General features: G+C 43.9%; 1 protein-coding gene across 1 annotated transcript in view; it reads right to left on the reverse strand.

The window, feature by feature from the left end:
* wdfy3 (WD repeat and FYVE domain containing 3) overlaps positions 1-22,433 on the reverse strand; it is a 226,536-nt gene extending 204,103 nt beyond the window's left edge. The window contains exon 1 of the mRNA XM_042340146.1: positions 22,183-22,433. The gene's annotated coding sequence lies outside the window, so the exon portion shown is untranslated. The remainder of the gene's footprint in view (positions 1-22,182) is intronic.
* Between the last annotated feature and the right edge of the window lie 3,649 nt (positions 22,434-26,082).

Here is a 26,082-nt window from a genome sequence, read left to right on the forward strand (position 1 = left end):
ATACTTTCAATGCCGATCCCATTGTTGATATTAACTTAACTAACTTTGTCCCTTGCTAACAATGGAATCAAAGAAGTTATTTTCCAAAATTTCTGCATCCAGTAAAATCCACAAAAATTCAAAGAGCAACTCTCACTTATGCCCCTCACGTCATCCAGTGTTTTGTATTGCTTTCCAAGTGGACTATGGGGTTCATGAATCTTAAAATATTCCATCTTCTTGTTGATCATCATGCTCCTTGTGGCCTTAGTTGCTCTCAGCTCCCTATGATTTCAACTGGACTGCATCCAATCGCTAACACAAGTCAACAGACTGAGAATAATATGGATACATAACAAGTTCTGCAACAAGTTCTATAGAGGTAGAAGAAAAGCGAATGAGATAATTTCGCCCCCTCAATTTTTGAAAGAGTTGTATGTATATCTAATGGAAAAGAAACATTCACAATTTAGTAGATACTTATTCCACAATGAAAACTTACGTTAAAAAATACCATACTCTGAATGACAGTATTCTGTCAATAACTAAAACATATTTATCTCCAAAGATCCAGGCACATTTCCCAGCAGCACATTTTTAATTATGCTGCTCATTGGAGGGCATCGGGCTTGCCGAGGTCATCTCTCTTAGTGAAACAGCTCAAGCAACTTATTTTTTAAGGTTCTTAATAAATATGACAAGACTGTGTGGCTATATTTTATCTGCTGGAAAGTCAATACAATACCTTTATGTAAAGAACACTTAAATCGAGCTCCCTGATTGCCAAGTAGCCGAAATTATTGGCCAGTGAGAAGTGAGGCACACAGAACTAAAAGTCCCTCCCAGATTCAATCCCTGGGTTGTGTAGAGACAGACAACTGACCTCAGTTAAATCAGTAGCAGGAAGTCTTTGTGCAACTGTTCTTTGTGCACCTGAGCTTCGGAAGAAAAACTTAACAAGTCCAACTCGTGATAACAACCCAGTGACCCTTGCTGGAAAATACAGCTGCACTTGGCCATCAGATGAGGGAGGATCGGATCGGACTTGACCACGAACATGAAACGTGGCAATTTGTTGCAGTACCAAAGTAACCAGGGCCCACTGAAAAGTGCCCTAGCCCAGGTCAGAGCCTTCGGGAGTGGAGGAGTGAAATTTGAGAGAGAGAAATTGAACAATCACAAGAATATACATAATACAATTTATATTTATAGTGCCTTAACCACATTGAAACATCTTAAATCGCTTCAGTCTCGGGCGACTAGCAAAGTCCCACAAAAAACACATGAGGTGAATGGACAGAAGGGGCCTCGGTTTAATGTTTCATCTAAAAGACTGAGGTGTTGGAAACGCATTGATTTGTTACACAATCTGTTACATCTGTTACAATTAATCGGTTACATTGGCAGCATTTCAGCTCAATAAGAAGTCTAGAAATGTCTCTTGCAATTATTCTTTTCGAAAATCGCAAAAGAATCAAAAGGTGGCAGAAAAACAATAATTAAAATTCAGTCCTTTCTGGCTCCATAAATTTTTGTCTGGCCTGTTCAAAGAGAATAAAAAGAATACAATGACTTGACTGCAAATCAGAATCCCATTGATCATTCCTGGAAACCTGCGATTTCCTGCTACTGCTGTAAATTTTACAATCCCTCTGCAACTCAAGATGATTTAATGAGAAGGATTCTGCTCTTTGAATTATATTGTTACAACCCATGTAGATGGATTCCAGCAGCATTTCAGTTTATGTCATGGACGGCAACGTTCCCCTTACATTTTAGCTGGGGAGAGAACTATTGCATCATATTTTCTAGTTCAAGCAACAACAACAACAAGATTCCATTTATAAAGCGCCTTTCACGTCAGGAGGACGTCCCAAGGCGCTGCACAGTTGGGTCATGACCCGAGCAGGGGGGAAATGGTCAGGGTGAGGGGAGGGAAGGGAGGGAGCGAGGAGGGGGGAAATGGTCAGGGTGAGGGGAGGGAAGGGAGGGAGCGAGGAGGGGGGAAATGGTCAGGGTGAGGGGAGGGAAGGGAGGGAGCGAGGAGGGGGAAATGGTCAGGGTGAGGGAAGGGAAGGGAGGGAGCGAGGAGGGGGGAAATGGTCAGGGTAAGGGGAGGGAAGGGAGGGAGCGAGGAGGGGAAGAGAGTCGAGAGGGGAGCTGAAGGCACGGTCAAAGAGAAAGGTTTTGAGACCGGCCTTGAAGGAGGAAAGGGAGGAAGCAACCAAATCTTTTGGTCCACAAAATATCCAGCCTACAGTATTACGATTAAACTAAAATGGTGGGGGGGTTACCATTTCATACCAATTAACATTCATCATAACGAAACATAGCAGCATGGAACAACAAGCCCAGTTAGTTGTACAGTTTTTCGGGTAAAGCTTCCCAAACAGGCAACCAATGTTCATCTACACTTTTTTATGTCCTCATGTTCTTACACACAAAAATTTTGAAACTGATAAACAGAAATAGTATTTGACTTTGATCGGCTCATTAGAACTTCTTTAGCCACAAATATCATACAACATTTTAAAGCAGGCAAAACAGTGCAAGGAATTTTACAAAGTGAATGTGTAACAGCAAATCCCAAGCAACAATGGTAGGTAGATAAAGCGGTCCAGGATGCTACCCTGCGTGAAGGGCGCTGTATAAATATGCAAGTTGTCGTCGTAGATAAGTTCATCACACCCAACAATACACTGCATTTGCAAAAACAACAACAAAATTACAATTATAGAGCGCCTTTCACGTCCCAAAGCGATGAACAGTTATGTAATTAACGGAATAATGTCAGCAGACTAAATCTTAATGTTGCTGAAATATTCTCACTTCCGCTTTTTAAAAGTCATTTTCAACATTTATATTTAGAATAGGAGGTTCAAGTCCACGGTTTCTTCCAAGCCACACTGCCATGGATAGCACGAGAGGTCATCTCCAGAATCCAATAAATATCTCTCAAACCCAGACATTGGGAAGGGGATGGTGTTGGCAATGGAAAGCCAGCCCTCTATAGTGGTCTCAGTAGTCTGGTTCCTGAGCCAGGCATGTCCACAGTATTCCAAGGCACTGCTGATGACAACAACAAATTTCATTTGTATACAAAGCGCCTTTCACGTAGGGAGGACGCCCCAAGGCGCTGAACAGTCAGGGATTTGGACCCGAGCTGGGGGTTGGGATCAGCCGGTTAGAGAGCAGGGAGGGTAGGGGTAGGAGGGTGGCCGAAGGTGCTGTCAAAGAAGAGGGTCTTGAGACGGGTCTTGATGGAGGCAAGGGAGGGGGCGAGGCAGATGGACTGTGGGATGGAGTTCCAAAGGGTGGGGGCAGAGTGACTGAAGACCCGACCTCCGATGGTGGGACAGACGAGGCGGGGGACGTGGAGCAGGCCAGAGCCTGCTGAGCGGAGGGTGCAGGCAGGTTGATATGGTGTTAGCACGTCACAGAAGTAGGAAGGGGAGCTAGTGGAGCTGGGCGAGGATGGGGGTGATAGGTGCGGGAGAGGACACGAGCTGCAGAATTCTCGATGATCGGCAGCTTGTGGAGGGAAGAGTTGGGGAGACCGACAAGCAGGGAGTTGCCATAGTCAAGCCTAGATGTAATAAATGCGTCGATGAGGGTTTCGGCGGCCTGAGGAAAGAGGCAGTGGCGGAACTGGGCAATGTTGCGGAGGTGGAGGATGACAGCACAGACAGGCTGGACTTGGAAGGGCAAACCAGTCACTCGGGGCAGGGAATCCTTCCACTCAGCTCCTGTTAACCCTGCAAGCCAAAGCCCTAAAGGATAGGGTGGTCTTAGCTGGACAAGCAGTGGGAAAGCTTGCCAAGCAGTGCTCTCAATGGCAAACTGTACGGTTTTGGCTGGTTAGCCTCCAGCAGTATCCCAACACACACTCTGGGGTCCCCAAGCCTTGGCTCTTGCCAACCTGCGCCTAATACTTTACGGAATTCGGTAACCAGGATGCATTCCTCCAGGGAGAGAGTGCACATTCCATTCCACCAATCTATCTTGGGATTTCCATGTGTAGGTGGGATGCATGGATCGCTCAGTTCGGTTGGATACTCTTAAGCCTGGTGATGGGTTTCCGCATCTGTCAAGACACCCGGTTGACCCCCAAAAAATGACACAGCCTAATAAACTGTTGTGCATTGAAACATTACTGAACAATTTTTGGATAATTTAGCAGTAACTGCAGTTTAAAGGTTTGTCTGTGATTACAACCTCCTGCTGTTTGGTAAAGAAAGCATGCTATGTGACAGCTTGTTCAAAACTTAAAAAAAACTTTCATACACCAGTTCCTATTCAAAGTAGCCAAGTCAGATCTTTTCCCCTGCTTTCATTCATCATTCTCCCAAACTTATAAAACTAACAGAAACTATGTAGAATACTTAAAAGATAATGTTCCCAGTCTCAACGTCTGGCTGCAATTCCCATCAGTATAGAGCCTCATTTTGGGTTATTTTGGCAGCTTCAGCTGGAAAGCATTTCAATAACTCCCACACAAGTGTGTCCAGGGATCGCCTGGCTTAGAGTGCAAATAATTAGCATTTTAGTGAAGACCAATGTGTTACATTTGTTGACATGGGTTTAACGGTGAATTCCATATGGTAAGATCAGCGAAGTTGTCTCTTTACACTTAAAAGAATCCTTATGGAGAAGGGAGTTTCTCCCATGTTGTGGCCAACAATCCTCCAAATAAAATTGGTCATTTGTTTTATGGCTGTTTGTGGGACATTGCTATGTACAACTGGTTGCCGGGTTTGCTTACAAAGCGGAGGCACTCCACTTCACAGTAAATCCTGTGAAGTGCTTTGGGACATCATGCCGATGTGAAAGACGCCATACCAAATGCAAGGATTATTATTGTTGATTATACAATGTAGTACGTAATCACATCACTGAAATTTCTACAAATGCTTCACAGGATTTTACTGTGAACAGCAATGACTCACAGTTAGAATTGAAATGAATGACTAATTTTAACTAAAGTTGGCTTGAGCAGTGGAAGAAATGACATTTATTTTACAAAATATAATAATAATAATCCTTGCATTTGATATAGCGCTTTTCACATCTGCTCGATGTCTCAAAGTGCTTCACAGAATGGACTGTAAAGTGAATTGACCGTAAATTTGTGGGCGAAACACGGCAGCCAATTGCGCACAGCAGTGTCCAAATCAGTCGTGGATTGGAATAACCAGTTCATTATTGTTTTTGGAGGGATTATTATTAGGCGTGTGGAGTCCTGTAGCTCAGTGGTTAGAGCACTCGCTTTGCAAGCGAGAGACCTGAGTTCAATCCCAGGCAGAGGGCGAAACCTTGGGCAAGTTTCCTTACTCCACACAGAGCCTCATAATAATCCCTCCAAAACAAAAAACAATAATAAATTGGTCATTTTCAATCTACGACTGTTTGTGGGACATTGCTGTGCGCAATTGGCTGCCGCGTTCGCCCACAAATATACAGTCAATTCACTTTACAGTATATTCTGTGAAGCGCTTTGGGACGTCCTCCCGACGTGAAAAGCGCTATATCAAATGCAAGGATTATGTAAGGAAACTTGCCCAAGGTTTCGCCCTCTGCCTGGAATTGAACCCAGGTGTCTTGCTTACAAGGCGAGTGCTCTAACCACTGAGCTACAGGACTCCACAACCTAAAAGGTTAGAAGGTTATGATTGAAGGCTTAGTTGGGAAGGGCAGGAAGAGGCTTATGTGGAGTATAAACACCGGCATAATGGCCCGTTTCTGTGCTGTATATTCTAATGTATTCTATTGTATTCTAAATGTGATTTCAAATTATCATACAACTCAATGTAAAATATAATATTCTTAAATTGTATTTATAAATGCATAGGGACAAATTCATTAAAGTGATTAAATGGGGAAAATAGCAATTAGTCACCTATAATATACTCGCTGCTAGGAATCCCTGGACCAGAATAATCCCTGAGAATCGTTGCAAAGAAACTGATAACATCTGCAGAGATTTGCAAGAATAACGGTGATAAACTAGCCTTTGTGCAGATGTGCTGCAACTGTGTAAGCCCTGAATATAGCTACAATTCTATAATTGGAACAGAATAGAGGAAGGTTTGAGGAAAGATACCTTCTTCATCTTTTCTCCCTCCCTCCAGAAAGATTCTTTGACAGCTGGAGCTAAACAACACGTTTTTCAATTTTGGTAACATTGCAATGTACTAAGAACATTGCAATGTACTGAGAAAAATATACAACAACAAACTACATTTGTATAGCGCCTTTCACATCAGGAGGATTTCCCAAGGCGCTAGACAGTCAGGGATCCGCACCCGAGCTGGTGGTTCGAATCAGGTGCAGTGGAGGGTGGGGAGGGTAGGGGTAGGATAGGAGGGTGCCCAAAGGCACCTACTTTCACCTCTGTTTATTTATGGGTCAATTCATGGCCATGGGTTGTTTCCAGCGCTTGGACTGACCCCTTTTCTATCTGCTCTGCTGTCTCATGAAAGTAAAAACACTTTAAAAATTTTGTCTTGGCCCACTATACGTAGAAAGTGAAAGTGCTTTATTTGACATTTAAGATCACGGGTTCCTTTCACGCTCAATTGGTGAAGATGCAGTCTGAAGGGAAACTGTCAAACCAGAATATGTCTGGACTAGAGAAGGGCAGACTCAGCTCGGGTAGAATGACTAAATCAGAAGTTCACTAAGAGAAGAATCATAGGCATAGACTAACAGTCTCAGCGCTCTCAGGTCAATGTGTCAAACATTCCTAAAAATAGCCCTCGTGGAAGAGATTGCTTAGGATCAGCAACTTCCCACAAAATACAGTAAGACTTGTGTAGATTCCAGTAACGTTATTATTACACTCCATAAAAGTATAGCTGGGATCCCAAACTGGGATCTGCGACATGGCTTAAGGAAGGGTATGTGCCGCTGTTGTTCGTAGGTGTTTGGGGATATTTTGAACATAACATCAGATCCCATCCGCATTTAAAATTTTATATACGTATATTTGCATTTACTCCCACTAAACCAGGTTAAGTGTTGGAATTAACATGACTATTATAACATATATGTTAGTAATAGGAATTGCCAGCCTTGCTATGTACAAAGGGGTTTGGTTTGAATATCAGCAGTTTTTTTTAACAATAAGGATTGAATTAGTTTGCAATTAAAGTAAGGTATTCAGTTTGTATGGATGGATTGTGAGGGACAACTCAGTCAGGATGCCTAATGTTATGGGGGGACTTGAGCCCAGAAAGTGTGGGAGCCCTCGTACTGTAGTACAAGATAATAAAACCAATATAGGGCATTGTATAAATAAATACTCAATTGTTGTGCCAAGCTAAAGATCATTGAAAGATAAACAGTAACTACAGAATCTATCACATATACACAACCTGAAATAATCCCACAGTATATTCTGGGGCTTCTTATTTTAGCAATTCAGGATAAAGTTGAAAGATCAACATAGAAAGCCAGAGCAGGGTCTTGTGACTCATACTATACATTATACTTCCAGGAAATATTGGATCAATAATGCTTCATAACACAGATCACTGATGCATACTGTTAAATCCACACAAAGAAAACTCAAATGTATTTTTATTGTAATTATCGTCTTCATTTCTTCCCCCACTATTTCCTTCAATGACATCAGATCTATGTTAGAACACTGCTCTATGAATGGTCCAGACATATGAAAGGAAAAGTTATGTGATCATTGCTGTGACAAATTAAAAACAACCAGCATTTATACAGCTCCTTCACTCAGGATAACGTCTCCGGGGTGCTTCACATCGACAGGCGGGGTAGGACGTTGAGCAATGGAGAAGGGCGAGGGGAAACGGATGAAGAGGTAGATTTTTATGTGTGATTTAAACACAAATAAGAGGGTATGAAACAAATTACACTATCTGCTATTTTCTTTAAAAAATGAAATAAAGACTAGCAAAATTTTAAAACCACCATAGCTTTGAATGCTCAAGTCAGTTCAAATTACTGTACATTTTTCCTTATTAACAATTCATTTTACCACAAAAAGCAAATTCGTAGGGCAAACCTGCTCCGCCTCCTAAAATTTCAGGAACATATTTACCTTTAATCAGATTGTACTAATGCAGCAGCAAAGTGCTGCCAGCAGCTTTCTCTTCTAATTAACAACACATTTATACCCCAACCTGCAATTGATTTGATGGAGACATGGATGGGGTTTTCACAAGAATTTTTTTTCTTAAAATGACTTTGCTTATAACTGAGTCAGGTATTCTTAAAAATCTTACACTGTTTCTGAGGCAAATGTGGTTTAGCCTTTGTTCTGTGCCTATGCCCCCTCCCTCCCTCCCTCCCTCCCTCCCTCTCCCCAGACTCTATGGAACAGTGAAACAAATGAGATTTATGTGGCACCGCAGATCGCTATGAATAAATGAGCACAATGTGCCTGGAGGCACAATACGAAGCTTCAGGGCTTGTTGACTGATGCAATACACAATTCAGCCTAGAGTTTCAACAACAACAACTTGCACTTCTAGAGAGCCCTCTACGCAGGGTAGCGTCTCAGAGCGCTTAACAGTGGCGGAGCCTGACTTCAAGCCGGGGGTGGGGTGGGGAGGTGGTCGTCAGCACGGTCAGAGAGGAAGGTCTTCAGGTGAGACTTAAAAGAAGGGAGAGCGACATGGTCTTCCTCCATATAAACCTGAATACAGTCAAGGCTGCTTTACTCTGCCAGACTGGACAAAATTATAACATTATTTGCACTACAACAACAGGGGAAACTTCCCTTATAAGCCCTTCACTCTCTGGCACTTCCCTACCTCTCTGACCTTCTCACTCCCCAATTTACCACTCGGCGCCTCCACTCGACCGGCACCGACCTCCTGCTCATCCCTCGCACCCTCTGCCCGACCATCGGAGGTCGCGCTTTCAGCCACTACACCCCAAAACTCTGGAACGCTCTCCCTCAATCCCTCCGCCTTACTCTCTCCCCTTTTTCAAATCCCGCCTGAAAACTTTCCTCTTCGACCGTGCTTACGGCCAGCTCCCTATCCCCACCGGCTCGGAGTCAGCCTGCGCCACTGTTAAGCGCTCTGAGACACTAGCCCGCGTGGAGGGCGCTGTATAAGTGCAAGTTGTTGTAATAAACACTATCAATCACATGCAGGCTGTTCTGAAGGCATTTACAATTTTAAAGATAAGAAAAATGTAAAACAAATCCAAAATTTTTCACCTTAAATTCTCTGTAATAAGGTGAATTTATTAAAAATAAATTCAATTAATTTGTTTTATCTTAGAAATTGAATCACAAAAATAACAGCCACCATAAGTGCTAAAATACTGTCCTGGAACATGAGAATACTGCCTTCTTCCATGAACCCGCCCGAGTTCCCATTGGGTCATCCACCTGTCTCTTCGTTACAGATTTCAACAACGACAACTTTCACTTATATAGTGCCAGCGTCCCAGCGTGCTTGAGCATCTTTTCAGGTGCTTGACCGATGCTCTGGACTGCTCTGGTAGCACTAGTCTCTGGGTATAACATTATTCAAACTTTTTTTTACTGGGACCACAAATTTGCATAACATCACATGAATTATAACATTAAACAGCTTAAACAATATGCAAACTCAAATGTGTACAAAACATACCAAGCACGTCCGAAAGGCCACCAGCATAACATTAGGTGGTTTACAAAGGCCGACTTACCACTATGTAAACTTAACTGCGTGAGCATTTTTTCTCACGAGCCAAAAATTTTAAGCTATTTTAAGAAATCAAAACTTCCATTCCAGCATCAGGGGGAAACGCCTGCCATAACCAGCTAAAAGGAAACTATTCTAATTCTTTCTATTGCCATATTAAGACCCAATCTGAACATGAGAAATTTCTCTCCAAAAGCTAGGTTAGAAGCAATAATATTGTAGAAATAACAAATTGCATACTGCATAAGAGAACCCTATTATCTTTTTAACACAAAGATTTTAAGCGATGATTTGGTATTATACAGATTCTACTAGTGGTACATTTTTGGAACAAGCAGATCACAATACAATTAGAGAAAATCTGATTTAATAGTATAGCATCTTTCACATCTGAAAGAGGTCTTAAAAGTGCTTCACAGGATTTACTGTAAAGTGAAGTGACTGCATTTTGTAGGAAACGTGGCAGCCAATTAGCACACAGAAAACAGTCAGGAAATGAATGGCCGATTCTATTTGTGGGATTGTTGGCCAGGACAATGGCAAAAACTCCTCTTTTGAATAGTGTCATGGGACCTTTAACATCCAACTGATCCAATTTGCTTTAACGTCTCATCTGAAGGATGCCATCTTGAACAATGTAGCACATCCGAGCACTGAATTGGAGCGTCAGGCTGAACTGTGAGCCAAAAGCCCTGATGCGGGGCTTGAACCCACAACATTCTCACTCATAGGCAAGAGTGCTACCAACGGAGCTAGGCCGCATTTTCAGTATTTAGCAAATTGTTGGAATTCATTCTGAATTTTGAAGTTTTTTTTTAAAAAGAACTTAGTTTCAAAATTAAGGCTGTATTACAGAATTTCCACAATGCTAAACCCAGTTGGAATTTCTCCCCATATGGATTTACTGAAGGCAATTTTAAAGTTCTGTACCACATTCACATTCTTTTGGGAACTTAAACATCTATACCACTACTTGTGCATACATTGAAACAGATCCTTAGCTGCATTCAATAAAAATCAGATGTGCTCTCCACAACCGATACTGTGTTCAAGCAGAGGAACAAACCACCGTGCAAGAGATTTATCCACACTTTCTAAAGCTACGTCCATTTTGTTCTTACACAAGGGATGAGCCTCACATATTTGTCCACTGGAATGAACATGGACAAAGCACAGATTTTGTATGTGGTTATACTAAATATAATTGCAACGAGTGTGTCCTTTTAGTGCTTATACTGTAAATAACTCATCCAGTGAATAATTGAGGGAATGTAGTTTGGAAAGAACACAGTTTCAATAGAACAATAGAACAATGTTGGATCATTCCTCACATCAGAGCAAGTGAGTGAATGCTTACTGACCCAAAATAATTTTAACATGAAGACGGCTCACTTCAGCAAACTAAGCTTCATATTCTACTTTGCTTGATGTAGGATACAGTTATTTAAATATCCAATGTCAGGTTGCACGGTATCTGAAAGGTCATACGGTTAAAAGCATTTGCCACAACCACATGAGTGTCCCTCCCATACAGTTCTTTTGGGACTGTTGGGTTGGCAAAGTGATGCAGGATGCTTTATAACCTCAACGCCAGAAATGCTTCATTGCCGCAGTCTTAAAAAATTACATCTTTCATTTGTATAGTGTCTTTCATAAAGGAAAATACCTGCATTTCAAGATTACAGAAGTGGACCATTTAAAGGTTCAAATGAGGATCTCCAATCTGAGTCTTAAATTTGGTAAATTTATTTTCCTTTTTTAAAAATAAAACTTATCTTCTCATTTTCCTCTCACTGGCAAACCTCCTACTCTCCTTACACTCAGGTGCAGTTCCACAGCTGCTGGTTGACCACCGATATTCTGCCCAAGTGGCCTTTGTTTTTAATGTGGGCCTTGGCAGAGTGACTGACAGCACCACTAGTAGACGGTGCTGAAGAAGGAACACAGTTGCCCTTAACCCTGGCTCTTTGCCCTCCCTAAGCTTGAGAAGGCAACTTAACCTCAACACACAGCCCTGCCTGAGACCAGCAACCTCAGCACAGATGTATTCAAAACAGTGAGCAACCGGGCCAATTCTATCCACTACACATCTGGACTACCTCTTCAAATTCAGCCTTAATTTGGAAGGCAGTTTTCTGGAGTTCTTTTTAATCAGCTTCCAAATTAATAATAATACTACATTTGATATAGCACCTTGTATGGCAGTAGGACAACTCAAAGCACTTCACAGGTTTTGTTTTTTGCGACGAATGCTACAGCCAATTTTGCACACAACGTCCCACAAAAGCTATGAAGCGAATGATCAGTTTTTATTCTGAAGGATTGTTAGCCAAGATATTTCCTTTTCTTTTTGAACAGTGCCAAGGGATTTTTAACGTCCACCTGAACAGGTGGAACCTCAGTTTAACATCTCATCTGAAGTACAGCACTCCCCCTACACTGTATTACATTGTCAGCCTCAACTATGAAATCAAAGGCCTGATTTAAGGCTTTAATCCCACAACCATCTGATTCAGAGCCATGAATGCTGCCAACTAATCCATGCTGATTTTAATAATTTTCAAAAATTCTGTATAATATCAACTTGTTTGTCAGCCTGACTTGTGCGCCTTGCCTCTGAGTCAGAAGGTAGTGGGTTCAAGCCCCACATCGGGATTTGGAATCACATAGTCTAAGGTGACACTCCAATGCAGTGCTACATGTGTTTCATTCTCAGGTGGGGGCTTTCGGATGAGGTGTTAAACTGAGGTCCTGTCTGCCTTTTCAGCTGGATGTGAGGCTCAGGCTCCCACACACTAGATCAGGGACTATATACTGAGGGACAAGCTGAAGTTTAGCTCAACCACAGCAAAGGCCAGATGGGGCCTGACTCTGGCAGGAGCCGCTCCAGCACAACCCGCTCAGGGCGCACCCACTGGGTAGCCCACGAGGGCATCCAAAACTGACTGAAGTAAAGGTACAGAAAAACTCTTGAGATATAGCCAAAGAGCGTCCCAAAAATGTACGTACGCATGTGTGGGTACGGTGCACATTGGGGCGCCTTGCGAAAGCGGCACCTTATCAGGGTGTGTGCGGGAGCGCATATGGATGTGGTGTAAACAGGGGCAACTCCCGACTGTTTTAAAGGCAGCGTCCCAAAAAACATGTGCACAACCTACATACGGTAAAGGAATGTACCATAAACAACAGAATGTATTTTGTATTGGGAGAAGAGGAAAAAAATTGTAACAAAAAATGTTGTGTATTGCTTGGGATTTCTGTTGTACTAAATATTATATTTATAAATATATTTTCAAAAACAAAAAAGCCTTTTCAGCTGGAAGTTAAAGATCCCATGGAACTATTAAAAAACAGAAGGGAGTTTCTCCCTGTGTCCTGGCCAACAAATCCCCCAAAAAGAATTAGTCATTCACTCCATGGTTGTTTGCGAGACGTTGCTGTGTGCAAACTGGCTGCCGTGTTTCACCCACAAAATACAGTCAATTCACCTCACAGTATATCCTGTGAAGTACTTTGAGACTTCCCGAGAACATATTCAAGACTGAGATTGATAGGTTTCTAAAGGATAGAGTGATTAAGAGATATGGGGATAAGGCGGGCAGATGGAGTTAGGTGAGAAGATCAGCCATGATCTTATTGAATGGCGGGGCAGGCTCGAGGGGCCAAATGGCCTACTCCTGCTCCTAATTCCTATGTGATAAGGCGCTATATGAAATGCAAGGATTTTTATTTATTAATTAACTTTTAAGATAATGATCTTCGTGTAGGCCTCTTTAAAGTCAGTTTAAAGATTTAACTTTATAAACACCCAGGGTTTTAGTCAATCAGAAAAAACAAAAACAGGATCCTGCCATTTTTCAGGCTCTGGGATGTGCACATCAGAACATTGCTGACTGATGTGTAAATACGCACTTACATAACCTCTGAACTCTGCAACAATGCAGGGATGACCTCGGAGAAGAACTGTACATAAGTAATGTGCATCAGGATATGTTCCTGACAGCAAAGTATGTTACTTGACGCCATGATCACTCACATTTGTCGCTTGTGATCTGAGAGTAAAGCAGCTGTTTGGAGCTGTGCTGTGAAAAATGTCATGTTCTCTGACTACCTTTGACAACGGCAGAAAATGTAAATCACTAGCGGATATTTTGCTAGGGATTTCCATCAGTTTTTTTCTTCTTGGTTTTCTTCCAATTTTGACACAAAAGAGAACCCCAAATCACCTATATTTTTATTTCATGGATAAAAAACACAACCTTAATTGTCCTTGTCTCAAGCCCATGACTATCAAGGATTTCGAGCCTTAGATGCTGATTTAATGAGAATGGGATGCAGTGTTCCTTGTGCTCACTGTAGTAGCCTTTCCCTTTTCCAGTCACAAGTAATCGATCATGGAGACAATCCCTTTGGAGCCCAGTGCTTTTACTACAGTAATTGCATTCACAGAGGGATTGTCATTATCAGTAACAATGTGCAGGTCAACAGCTATCCTTTCAATAGCACATAAATGGTATACATCAACGTTGAAATGAATATTGCTGCACTAATACTTGGTTTAGTGGTAAAATTTAGCTGTGACTAAACACTTTCCTGGGATTCTTACCCATAGGCTTTTGCTATTTTCCTTACATATCAAAATTAGTGAAGATTTCTGCTCCTCTATTTAACAATAGAGATCTCCATAAAGCAAGACCAGAGACTTTAATTTGGCATTTTCTAATCACCTTTCTTCAGAATACCAAGACCAAAAAATCAGCGTGTTTTGTTGCTAGCAGTGTCTCACAATACGTATGAGCCCACATAATAATAATCCTTGCATTTAATGTAGCACCATATCAAGTAGTCAAAACATCTAAAAAGCATCAAGTGGAGAGACTGTGTAGTTAGTATTTTACAATTCTAGTGGGAAAGCAGACAAAATGGAGTAGGTGTGAGCGCTTATGGCAGCTGAAGATCTATGAAGTCGACCTGTAATATAATAATAATCCTTGCATTTGATGTAGTGTAGCATCTTATCACATCTTTTAAACCTCTCAAAGAATTTTACAGAGTATCCTGTAAAGGGAATTGACTGTATAATTTTATGGGTGAAATGGGGCAGTCAATATACAACAAAAACAAGAACAAATTACATTTGTATAGCACCTTTCACGCCTGGAGGATGTCCAAGACGCTGGACAGTCAGGGTTTTGCACCCAAGCTGGGGGATGGGATCAGGAGGGGTGGCGGGCAGGGTGATCAAAGGCGCGGTTGAAGAGGAAGGTCTTGAGACAGGCCTTGAAGGAGGCAGTGGAGGGAATACAGAACTGCAAAAAAAATCTCATGGCACATTTACAATACACATTCAATATGTTAAGTCAGAAACACTACATGTGGAAATGCTTAGTTAGATGTTAAGTTAAAATCTATTGTAAGAAAAATAAAGAGCTAACCCTGCAATTTATATTCGGAAAGTTCACATTGTAAAACATCATCTCCGCCACCTTGAACAAGGACAACGCAGTATAATGCTGTGTCTGAGCTGGGCCAGAAGTTACCAGACCATATCAATTACAGCAAATTACTACATACTCATTTAATAAGGCGTTTAAATCCATTATTTACAGAAACCCTAAGTGTAAACATTTTTTTCGGATAAGTAACAAAGATCTCCAAATACAAAATAGAAATAAAAAATAGAAGTCCCTTTCACTGTACAAGTTAAAAATACAAGTGTTATTCAGTAGCTCTACCCATTCCCCCCCTCCAAAACAACAACAACTTGCATTTAGTGAGCGCCCCTCGCACAGGGTAGGGTCCCAGAGCACTTGAACAACTCTCGTCAACTTCAGCTTTAAGTAAATTAAAAATGAAATAGGGAGTAATAGTCTCCTTCATATACTGACAGTGTACAGTAATGGTATGTAACTGAAAACACTGTAATTTCACATTTTACTTCATTTAATAAGCGATATAAATCCATTATTCAGTTTACAGAAACCCTAAGTGCAACATTTGATTTATAATTTTATAAGCGCATTTGATTTATACTCTGCGTGTATTATTTTGTTATGCTGAGCAGGTCAATGTAAATATTATTTCATGTGTTTCCAAACAGCAAGTGCAATATTGGGTGAAAAATAAGGCTTGTTTTCTTTCGTGTGCATGAAAATGTGAGGAACTAAGTTTTGTGAAAGGGTTGATAACAATGACAGATTAGAATGTTTGCATGGGCTGAACTATTAGTTTGAGGAAGGCAGTTTTAAAGGATTAGATGTGGGATTTGGAGGGAGATATCGGCATTGGAGCAGCACAGTGAATAAGCGAATCATGCCTGAAGATATTTCTTAGTGGATATACTACAGAGGAAAAAGTAGGCAATAGAATTTAAATTTGGATTTGGGAAACCAAGCTTGAAAATGGTGTATTGGGAGGGAATTGTGGAGTCCTGTAGCTCAGTGGTTAGAGCGCTCAACTTGCAAGCGAGACACCTGGGTTCAATTCCAGGCAGGGCGCAACCTTGGGCAAGTTTCCTTACTCCACACGCCTAATAATAATCCCTCCAAAAAAAAAAAAAAATTGGTCATTTTCAATCCACGACTGTTTGTGGGACACTGCTGTACGCAATTGGCTGCCGCGTTTCGCCCACAAGTATTCACTTTACAGCATATTCTGTGAAGTGCTTTGAGACATCTAGAAGCCGTGAAAAGCGCTATATCAAATTCAAGGATTATTATTATTATGATCATCAGAAGACACTGGTGCTACAAAAGGCTTTAGTGACGATCAACCCTATGTATATTTTTAGTAACTTGTCAAATATCAGGGCCATAGAAACACAGAAAAGGAGTAGGCCATTCAGCCCTTCAAGCCTGTTCCGCATTCTATAACATCATGCCAGACTGTACTGTAAATGGGTTCTTGTCCAATTAAGGTTCTCTGTTGACTGATCTGGGACATTTGGATTACCTTCATATCTCTTCACCTTGTGAAACAAGTACATGACTAATTTGCATTACATGATGGTGGAACTGCCGTAAAATAATAAAAGCAGCTTCAATTCTGCAATGTAATTCTACTTAATCAACAAGATAAAATACACAATACTTTTCATCAATTAACTAAGTTCCACTTTCTACCAATCCTCTGGCTATGTTTATATTTATTATTATTATTGTTGAACAGCTTAAGCTTTACCCTCTTTATCTCCATTATGGAACACTGTTTAATTGGAGGTTCTGCTTCGACACTGTGTCCTGCAACACGATCCCATCTCTTGACAGTTCTCGGTTTTATTTAATTATACAACAGCAGCAACTTACATTATATATTAGAATATACAGCACAGAAACAGGCCATTCGGCCCAACAATGCCCAACTTGCATTTATATAGCGCCCCTCATGCAGGGTAGCGTCCCAGAGCGCATATTATACATATGTATACATACTGATATGCTTAAGATTACTTTTGGGATAGAATTATTGGCTATTAATTACTGGCTTTATACATTTTGAGTCTCAGAACTGAACCAATTTGGGAATTATTTTTAATACTTCAATTACTACATTAATTTAGGCAGGCTCCTCACCTTCAGAACCTATCACAAAACTTCTACTAAGCATTACAGAAAGCCTGCAGTAAAGGAGAATTGGAAACCTTTATTTTAACATCAATACCCTCACTGCATTGCAACAATCAGCCTCAAATTACATGATGCTGAAGCAGGGGAAAAGAACAAGCAATATTTAATGGAAATCCAGCAGTACTGGAATCAGAGAATATGGGCTGAAACTGTACCTGAAATTCCTTGAAGCTGAGCTGTTCCACAGTGGAAAAGTACTGAATTAAGACGAGCAATTATTAGTCTCACACATTCTACAATTGTCAGATTCACAGGGACACTAGGTCCTCAGCTCTCCTGATGCAGAGAAATACACATCAATAGATTGAGTCTGATACTTAAAGGAGAAACAAAACTGAAATGCATTAAAAAAAATTGCAAGTATATTCTGTGCAAAATGAGAATATAGCTCAATATTTCACTATGAAAAAAAACAAAAGATATCTAATCTCCTAGCCACGCCAGGCAAGCACAGACTGCAACACAGGCCTCACAATGCAGCAAATTCACTTGAACTATCTATCAAGCTACTGTTAACACGTGCTTACCACAAACTGCTTTTGTGACCATTGTTAGAATATTTTAATTACAAAAATCTTCAGCAAATCTTGCATTTAATAGGATGTAAAAATGTACAGAATGAAGGGGCTCCCATGACAGGCCTAGTGAGTAAAGGCACTGCCCAATTTAGTACCCATTCACACAGGCAAGAAAGTCGCGGGTTTCAATTCTGGTCTGTGCTGCATTAGCTTCTCAACTGGGGCAGCAGGTAAGAGTGCTACAACAGAGTTTTGTGTCTGAAGCGAGAAAGATTTGGATAGGATTCCTGATCCCTTACTTTTTTTGGTCAGACAGGTGTGTGATACACGCAGAAACCAATCACCATTCTTAAGAATGCCCAAACCAAACAGAGCCCCATATACGTTTGCCAATTATGCATTGAAATTTCCCTACAACGGGAATGGAATACACACTTTCTCCCTGGAGGAACACTTACTCAAATCCAGAAATATTAGGCGCCGGTTAGCCTCAGCCTTCTCCCAAAGCAAAATATACAAAAGCAATGTATGTGCTTGGGATGTCTTCAGGCAGGAGCTTTCGAAGGATTTTTGAAAATATCTGAATCATCCATTCATTCAGAAACATTACAAACTGATTGCTGCAACATTAAAGGATCTTGCATTTGCTGGTCATCTCATAATATTTTAGAACTATAGAAATTTACAGCACAGAAGAGGGCCATTCAGCCCATTATTGTGCTAAAACTGCATTAAGATCCTCCCACATCACAGTTAGTTAAGATCCGGATGTAGGAATGCCACAGAATAAAGTAAAACGATAAGATTAGTTTACATATTGATGATATTCATCACTTTCCAGATGATGAATCTATTTCATACAACAATATCACTCCCTCCTACCCACATCATTGTCTGCGATATCAAGCCTCAAAAATAGATCATAAACAAAAGTGGAAGGCAAAGATAGGTAGGTATTAGAGAAAAGCAAAATGGATGACTGAAGCAAACACATGTATCATTCTCCCATCTGTTTTACATTTTTTAAATAACTTCCAGATCAGCTCCACTTATAATACCATAGAATGAATTAGAAAAAAAATAGTTCCAGAAAACTACATGTAACACAGTCCCACTTTAGAGAACGGGCACTGTACATTATAAAAGTTTGTTTATTGGATTTTTTATTGATATGCAAATAAAAGGAGAAACACTCTTTCAAAACAAGACTTCAAGTTAGATCAAGTCCATTGGTGGGTAGAGAACATGGCAAATTATACAGGGATGCTCAGCAAGGCAACATTTTTAGCACTTAAATCCCATTTCTTGTACCAATCTCACAATCTAGATGGCTCTGCAGTACAATGAGGGAACTCTGCAATGTCAGAGGTGCAGTTCTTTGGATGAGCCTTTAAACCAAGGTCCCTTCCATCTGCTTATTTAGGTGGACATTAAAGAGCCCATAATAACATTCAAAGAGAAAGGTGTTTCTCCCACTATCCAGCACAACAATCCTCCAGATAAAATTGGTCATTCACTTCTTGGCTGTTTGTAGGACATTGCTGTGAATAAACTGGCTGCAACATTTGCGCATAAATATCATCACTACGCTAGAATAAAATCCTGTTAAATATTTTGAGATGTTTCAACTGTACGATAAGGTGCAAACTGCATGACAAATGCAAGGATCATCATCACCAATGAGTGGGAGGAAAGGGGGGGCTGGATGGCAATCGCAGGTCACTGTTGGGTGCAGGTAAGGGAGGGAAAGTGAGAGCAAAGGCAAGAAAGGCGTAGAGGGCTACCAGGTGGGTATCTCCAGAGGTGGGAGGGAATCTCTGTAGGGGGTGAATAATCCTTGCATTTGAATAGCACCTTATCAAATCTTCGAGACATCTCTAAGCGCTTCACAGAATATACTGTAAAGTGAATTGACTGTATATTTTGAAAATCTCTGGGGGTGAGGGGTTTAGGTAATTTGGGGGTGGGAGCTAATCTGGGTGAGGGCAGGTGGAGGATGTGGGTGGGGGCGGGTGGGGAGGAGGTGGGGAGGTGGTGGGGTGTGGCGGGGGGGGGTGGAGGGGGGGGTTGGTGGTGGGGGGTGTGTGGAGGGGGTTGGTGGTGCGGGGGGTGGAGGAGGTGGTGGGGGGAGGGGATGTGGGGGGAGGGGGGGAGGAGTGGGGGGTATTTGGGATGATGTGCGGGTGGGGGAGGGGATGTGGGGTGAGGGGGGGTTGTGGGGAGGGATGTGGGGTGAGGGGGATGAGGGGGTGGGGGGGATGCGGGGGAGGGATGTGGGGTGAATGTGGAGGTGGGGGGGATGAGGGGGAGGGATGTGGGTGAGGGGGGTGTTTGTGAGGGTGGGGTGAAGGGGGGATGAGGGGGAGGGATGTGGGATGGGGGAGTGGGGGGGATGAGGGGGAGGGGTGTGGGGTGAGGGGGGGATGAGGGATGAGGGTGGGTGAGGGTGTGAGTGTGGGGGGGTGATGAGGAGGGGGAGGGGTGAGGAGGGTGAGGGGTGGGGAGGGGGAGGGATGTGGGTGTGGGGGGAATGAGGAGGGTGAGGGGGGAGGGGTGAGAGGGGGTGATGAGGAGGGGGAGGGGTGAGGAGGGGGGAGGGGGGGGAGGGGGGGGGATGAGGAGGGGGAGGGGTGGGGAGGGGGAGGGGTGGGGAGGGATGTGGTGTGGGGGGGATGAGGGAGGGTGAGGGGTGAGGGGGGGTGAGGAGGAGGGTGAGGGGGGGAGGGGGGGAGGGTGAGGGGTGAGGAGGGGGAGGGGTGAGGAGGGGGGAGGGGTGAGGAGGGGGAGGGAGGGGGAGGAGGGGGGAGGGGAGGGGTGAGGAGGGGTGAGGAGGGGGGAGGGGGGGAGGGGGGGGTGAGGAGGGGGGAGGGGGAGGAGGAGGGGGGGAGGGTGAGGGGTGAGGAGGGGGAGGAGGGGGGAGGGGGGTGAGGAGGGGGGAGGGGGTGAGGGGTGAGGAGGGGGGGAGGGTGAGGGGTGAGGAGGGGGGGGAGGGTGAGGGGTGAGGAGGGGGGGGGGTGAGGAGGAGGGGTGAGGGGTGAGGAGGGGGGGGAGGGTGAGGGAGGAGGGGGGGAGGGGGGGGGGTGAGGGGGAGGAGGGGGTGAGGGAGGGGGGGGACGGGGGAGGGGGAGAGGAGTAAATCTCAGCCGTTGGCATTTTTTTTGAACACCGGAAACTGTATCGGCCGGAAACCGGGATAAACATCACTGGGATTGTATATCTTTTTAAGGAAAACGAGAAAAACACTTTATACACAGATTTACACACTCACAACCTCACACACACACACACAGTGATACACAGACACCCTCACACACACACAGTGATACACACACACACAGTGATACACACACACACACAACCTCACACACAGTGATACACACACACACACACAACCTCACACACACACACACAGTGATACACACACACACCCTCACACACACACAGTGATACACACACAACCTCACACACACACAGTGATACACACACAACCTCACACACACACACACACAACCTCACACACACACACAGTGATACACACACAACCTCACACACACACACACACAACCTCACACACACACACACAGTGATACACACACAACCTCACACACACACACACACACACCCTCACACACACACAGTGATACACACACAACCTCACACACACACACACAACCTCACACACACACACAGTGATACACACACACACACAACCTCACACACAGTGATACACACAACCTCACACACAGTGATACACACACACACACAACCTCACACACAGTGATACAGACACACACAACCTCACACACACAGTGATACACACACACACACAACCTCACACACACACACAGTGATACACACACACACACAACCTCACACACACACACAGTGATACACACACACACACAACCTCACACACAGTGATACACACACACACACAACCTCACACACACACACAACCTCACACACACAGTGATACACACACACACACAACCTCACACACAGTGATACACACACACACAGTGATACACACACACTCACACACACAGTGATACGCACACACAGTGATACACACACAACCTCACACACACAGTGATACACACACACACACAGTGATACACACACACACAGTGATACACACACACACAGTGATACAGTCTCACACACCATTCACACAGTGATACACACACAGACATTCACAGTCACATACACACACAGCGACACACACAGCGACTGACACACTCTCTCTCTCGCGCGCACACACACACACACACAGAGGTATTATATAACACACAGACATACAATAAGCTGCTGTTACACCAGGACGGACATGACCGGAGATCTGGACCCAGACCCAGACCCGGAGGGTTCATAAACAAGTTAAAGACTGACCAGAAAGGCGCCGCCAGGACACGGCGGAGCGGAGAGAAGGGCGTCCGGTGTGTGTGTGTGTGTGTGTGTCGAGGGCTCTCTCTCCTCTCCGGGGTTTACAGACAGGGCCCCTGTGAGGTGCCGGGGGGGGGGGTCGGTGCCGCTCCCGCTCTGCCTCCCCCGGTGCTGCCGGTGGCCATTTTCACCCGAGACTGAACCGATCCCAACCAACCCCGGAGTCAGAGCCACAACACACTCCCCTCCTCCTCCTCCCCTCACTCCCTCCTCCCTCACTCCCCCCCTCCTCCCCTCCCGCCCCGACACACAGTCACCGCACAGTCACCGCACAGTCACACAGCGCCTCCTCTGACCGCAGCCGCTCACTGCAACTCTCACTGTCACACTCACTCACTCACACCCTCACTGTCACACTCACTCACTCCCTCACTCACTCACACCCTCACTGTCACACTCACTCACTCCCTCACGCCCTCACTGTCACACTCACTCACTCACTCACACCCTCACTGTCACACTCACTCACACCCTCACTCACACCCTCACTGTCACACTCACTCACTCACTCACACCCTCACTGTCACACTCACTCACTCGCACCCTCACTGTCACTCACTCACTCACACCCTCACTGTCACACTCACTCACTCCCTCACTGTCACACTCACTCACACCCTCACTCACTCACTCAGTCTAACCCTCACTGCAACCCTCACTGTCACCCTCACTCATTCACTGTCACCCTCACTCACTCACACCCTCACTCTGCAACCCTCACTGTCACCCTCATTCAATCAGTCTGCAACCCTCACTGTAACCCTCACTCAGTCTGTAACCCTCACTGTAACCCTCACTCAGTCTGTAACCCTCACTGTAACCCTCACTCAGTCTGTAACCCTCACTGTAACCCTCACTCAGTCTGTAACCCTCACTGTAACCCTCACTCAGTCTGTAACCCTCACTGTAACCCTCACTCAGTCTGTAACCCTCTCTTACTCAGTCTGTAGCCCTCACTGTAATCCTCACTCACTCACTCACTCACTCAGTCTGTAACTCTCACCGTAACCCTCACTTACTCAGTCTGTAAGCCCCACTGTAATACTCACTAACTCACTCACTCAGTCTGTCACCCTCACTGTGACCCTCACTATAACCCTCACTAACTCAGTCTGTAACACTCATTTACTCAGTTGTAACCTTCACTCAGTCAGTCTGTAACCCTCACTGTAATCCTCACTTACTCAGTCTGTAACTCTCACTGTATCCCTCACTCACTCAGTCTGTAACTCTCACTGTAATCCTCACTTTCTCTCTCACTCATTCACCTATTCAGAGAGTTTGTGAAGCTCAATGCAATTCTCACCCACTCACTCATTCAGAAGGACTGAAATCCTCCCTACAATTGACTATCCTCCAGGATGGGGACCAAGGAGGGGAGGGGGGGGGGGGGGGGGTGGGGAGGTAAGTGGGCTCTCCTTGGAGCTGAAATGGCTCCAATGGTGACATGCCTGGCACAGGAATGTCAGAATTGAACCCACCCCCTTTGGTGGTCTAAGTAGTCCAGTTCCTGAGCCAGGGCACTGCTGATGGCAGCACAGCCAGCCTGGCTAATTGGTAGGACCTGGAAGGGCAGACCGGTCACTGGGGGCAAGGAGTCACCCACTCAGCACCTGTTAGCCCTGCAGCCAAAGCCCTAATGGGTAGGGTGTTCCTGCTAGTGGACAAGCAGTGGGAAAGCTTCCCAGACAGCAATATTCAATGGCAAGCTATGTGGTTTTAGCTGGTTAGACACACTTTGGGGTCCACAAGACTTGGATCTTACCAACCAGCGCCTAAAATTTTCAGGAATTAGGTAAAGAGGATACGTCCCTCCAGTGCATTCCATCCCAACAATCTATCTCTGGGATTTCCATGTGAAGGTGATTGGTTTCCCCATGTGTCAAGACACCCGGCTGACCAAAGAAAATCACTGCAATTCTCAACCACTTACTCATTAAGAGGACTGCAACTCTCAATGACTAACTCAGAAGGCCTGCAACGCTCACCCTGGAGAAACGCGGGCTTTAGTTGTCATTTTATATTTATTAACAGCTTTTCTTTTACCTATCCTCACCTAACAAAAATCATCTAACAACACTTACTCACTCAGGGGTCTGTGACACTCATGCTCATACTGGAGAAATACTTGGGAGAAAGTAGGCGGCATGAGTTTAAAATTTTACTTTACCTATCCCCCCACCATTCAACAAAAGTCTTCTGATAACAGCTGCTCACTGCAACACTCTCTCAGGGGTACTGTACACTTGAGAAACACAACACATGTCATCTGATGGAAAGGGGGGCATGAGTTCATTTTTTTTGTATCAATAACAGTTGCATTGATACCAGCTTTCCTGCACAACAAAAATCCTTTGACAGCAACTTCTCACTGCAACACAGTACAGGAACACAATCAACACATGCCATCTGCTGGAAAGGGGGAAGACGATTTTATCATCTTGCATCTATAAGCCTATGTTCCCCACCCCCACTTAAAGCTGACAGCAGCTGCTCACTGGAACTCACACTCAAAGAATTGCAACACACCAGGAAAAGGAGGAGAAGTGCAACCAATACATGCCATCTACTGGAAAGGGGGCAGACTATTTGCTCATCTTGCATTAATAAAAACCTCCCTCACTCTGCCCCCATAAACTCTTACAACAACTGCCCTCTGCAACCTAAACTCACTCAGGGGAACTTCAACACATACTGAAAGAGAGGGAAGAGAAACACAACTAAAACATGTCACCTGGTGGAAAGAGGAGGTGATTTTATAATCTTGCAATCATAACAACCCTTTCTTTCCCCTCCCAGTAAAACCTGTGATTGAAATTGCTCAAGGCAACCCACACTCACTCGGGGGAACTGCAACAGACTAGTGGAGAGGGAAGAGAGAAACAACACATCTGCGGAAAGGAAAAAAAGATTTTATCATCTTGGATTAATTATAATCTTCCCGCTCCCCCGCCCCCCAAACAAACTGAAAGCAGCTCACACTCAGGGCAATACAACACACATCAGAGGGAAAAGTCACACAATCAACTGCCTTTTTATACACGTGCATGATATCTGCTTGAAAGGGAGAAGCTTTTATTATCTTGAAATAATAATAAACTCCAGCCATGCGCCTGCCCCCCAAAAAATACTCTGATGTTAAAATCATGGATGTTAGCATGAATGTTTCTTAGCTTGGCTCTTTTGGTAGCATTGGGTCAGAAGGTTGTGGGTTCAAACTCATAGTCCAGGCTGAAGCGCCTGTGCAAATACTGGAGATAATGCTTCATTATTGGAGGTGCCATCCTTCAGACGATATGTTAACCAAGGTCCCATCTGTGTGGTCATTGTTGTCATTCACGTCATGGCTGTTTGTGGAACACTGCACAAAATAGTCACCATATTTGCCTACAAATACACAATCACTACACCTGGCAGCAATACCCAGTGCTTTGAGACTGTTTTTATTTTGATCAGTCAGGTGTACCTAACATATGCGGAAACCCATCACATTGCTTAAGAGTTTCCAAACCAGACTAAAAGTTCTACATATGTATGATACCTAAGCATGGAAATTTCCCTATGTCTGGAACGGACTGTGGACTTGCTTCCCGTAGGGTTTCATTTTACTCATTTAATTCCACAAAGTATTAAGCACAGGTTGTTGAGAGCCAAAGCTTGGGGCCCCGAGCGTGTGTTTGGGTACTGCAGGAAGTTTACCAACGAAAACCGTACAGCTTGCCATTGAAAGCAGTGTCTGGCAAACTTCCTGCTGCTTGTCCAGCTACAACCACCCAACCATTAGGATTTTGTCTTGCAGGTTTAATAGTAGCTGAACTGCCACAAAAGGTTGACTAAATCCTGTCA

Source organism: Callorhinchus milii, unplaced genomic scaffold (assembly GCF_018977255.1).
Source record: "Callorhinchus milii isolate IMCB2004 unplaced genomic scaffold, IMCB_Cmil_1.0 Scaffold1, whole genome shotgun sequence".
Lineage (NCBI taxonomy): Eukaryota > Metazoa > Chordata > Chondrichthyes > Chimaeriformes > Callorhinchidae > Callorhinchus > Callorhinchus milii.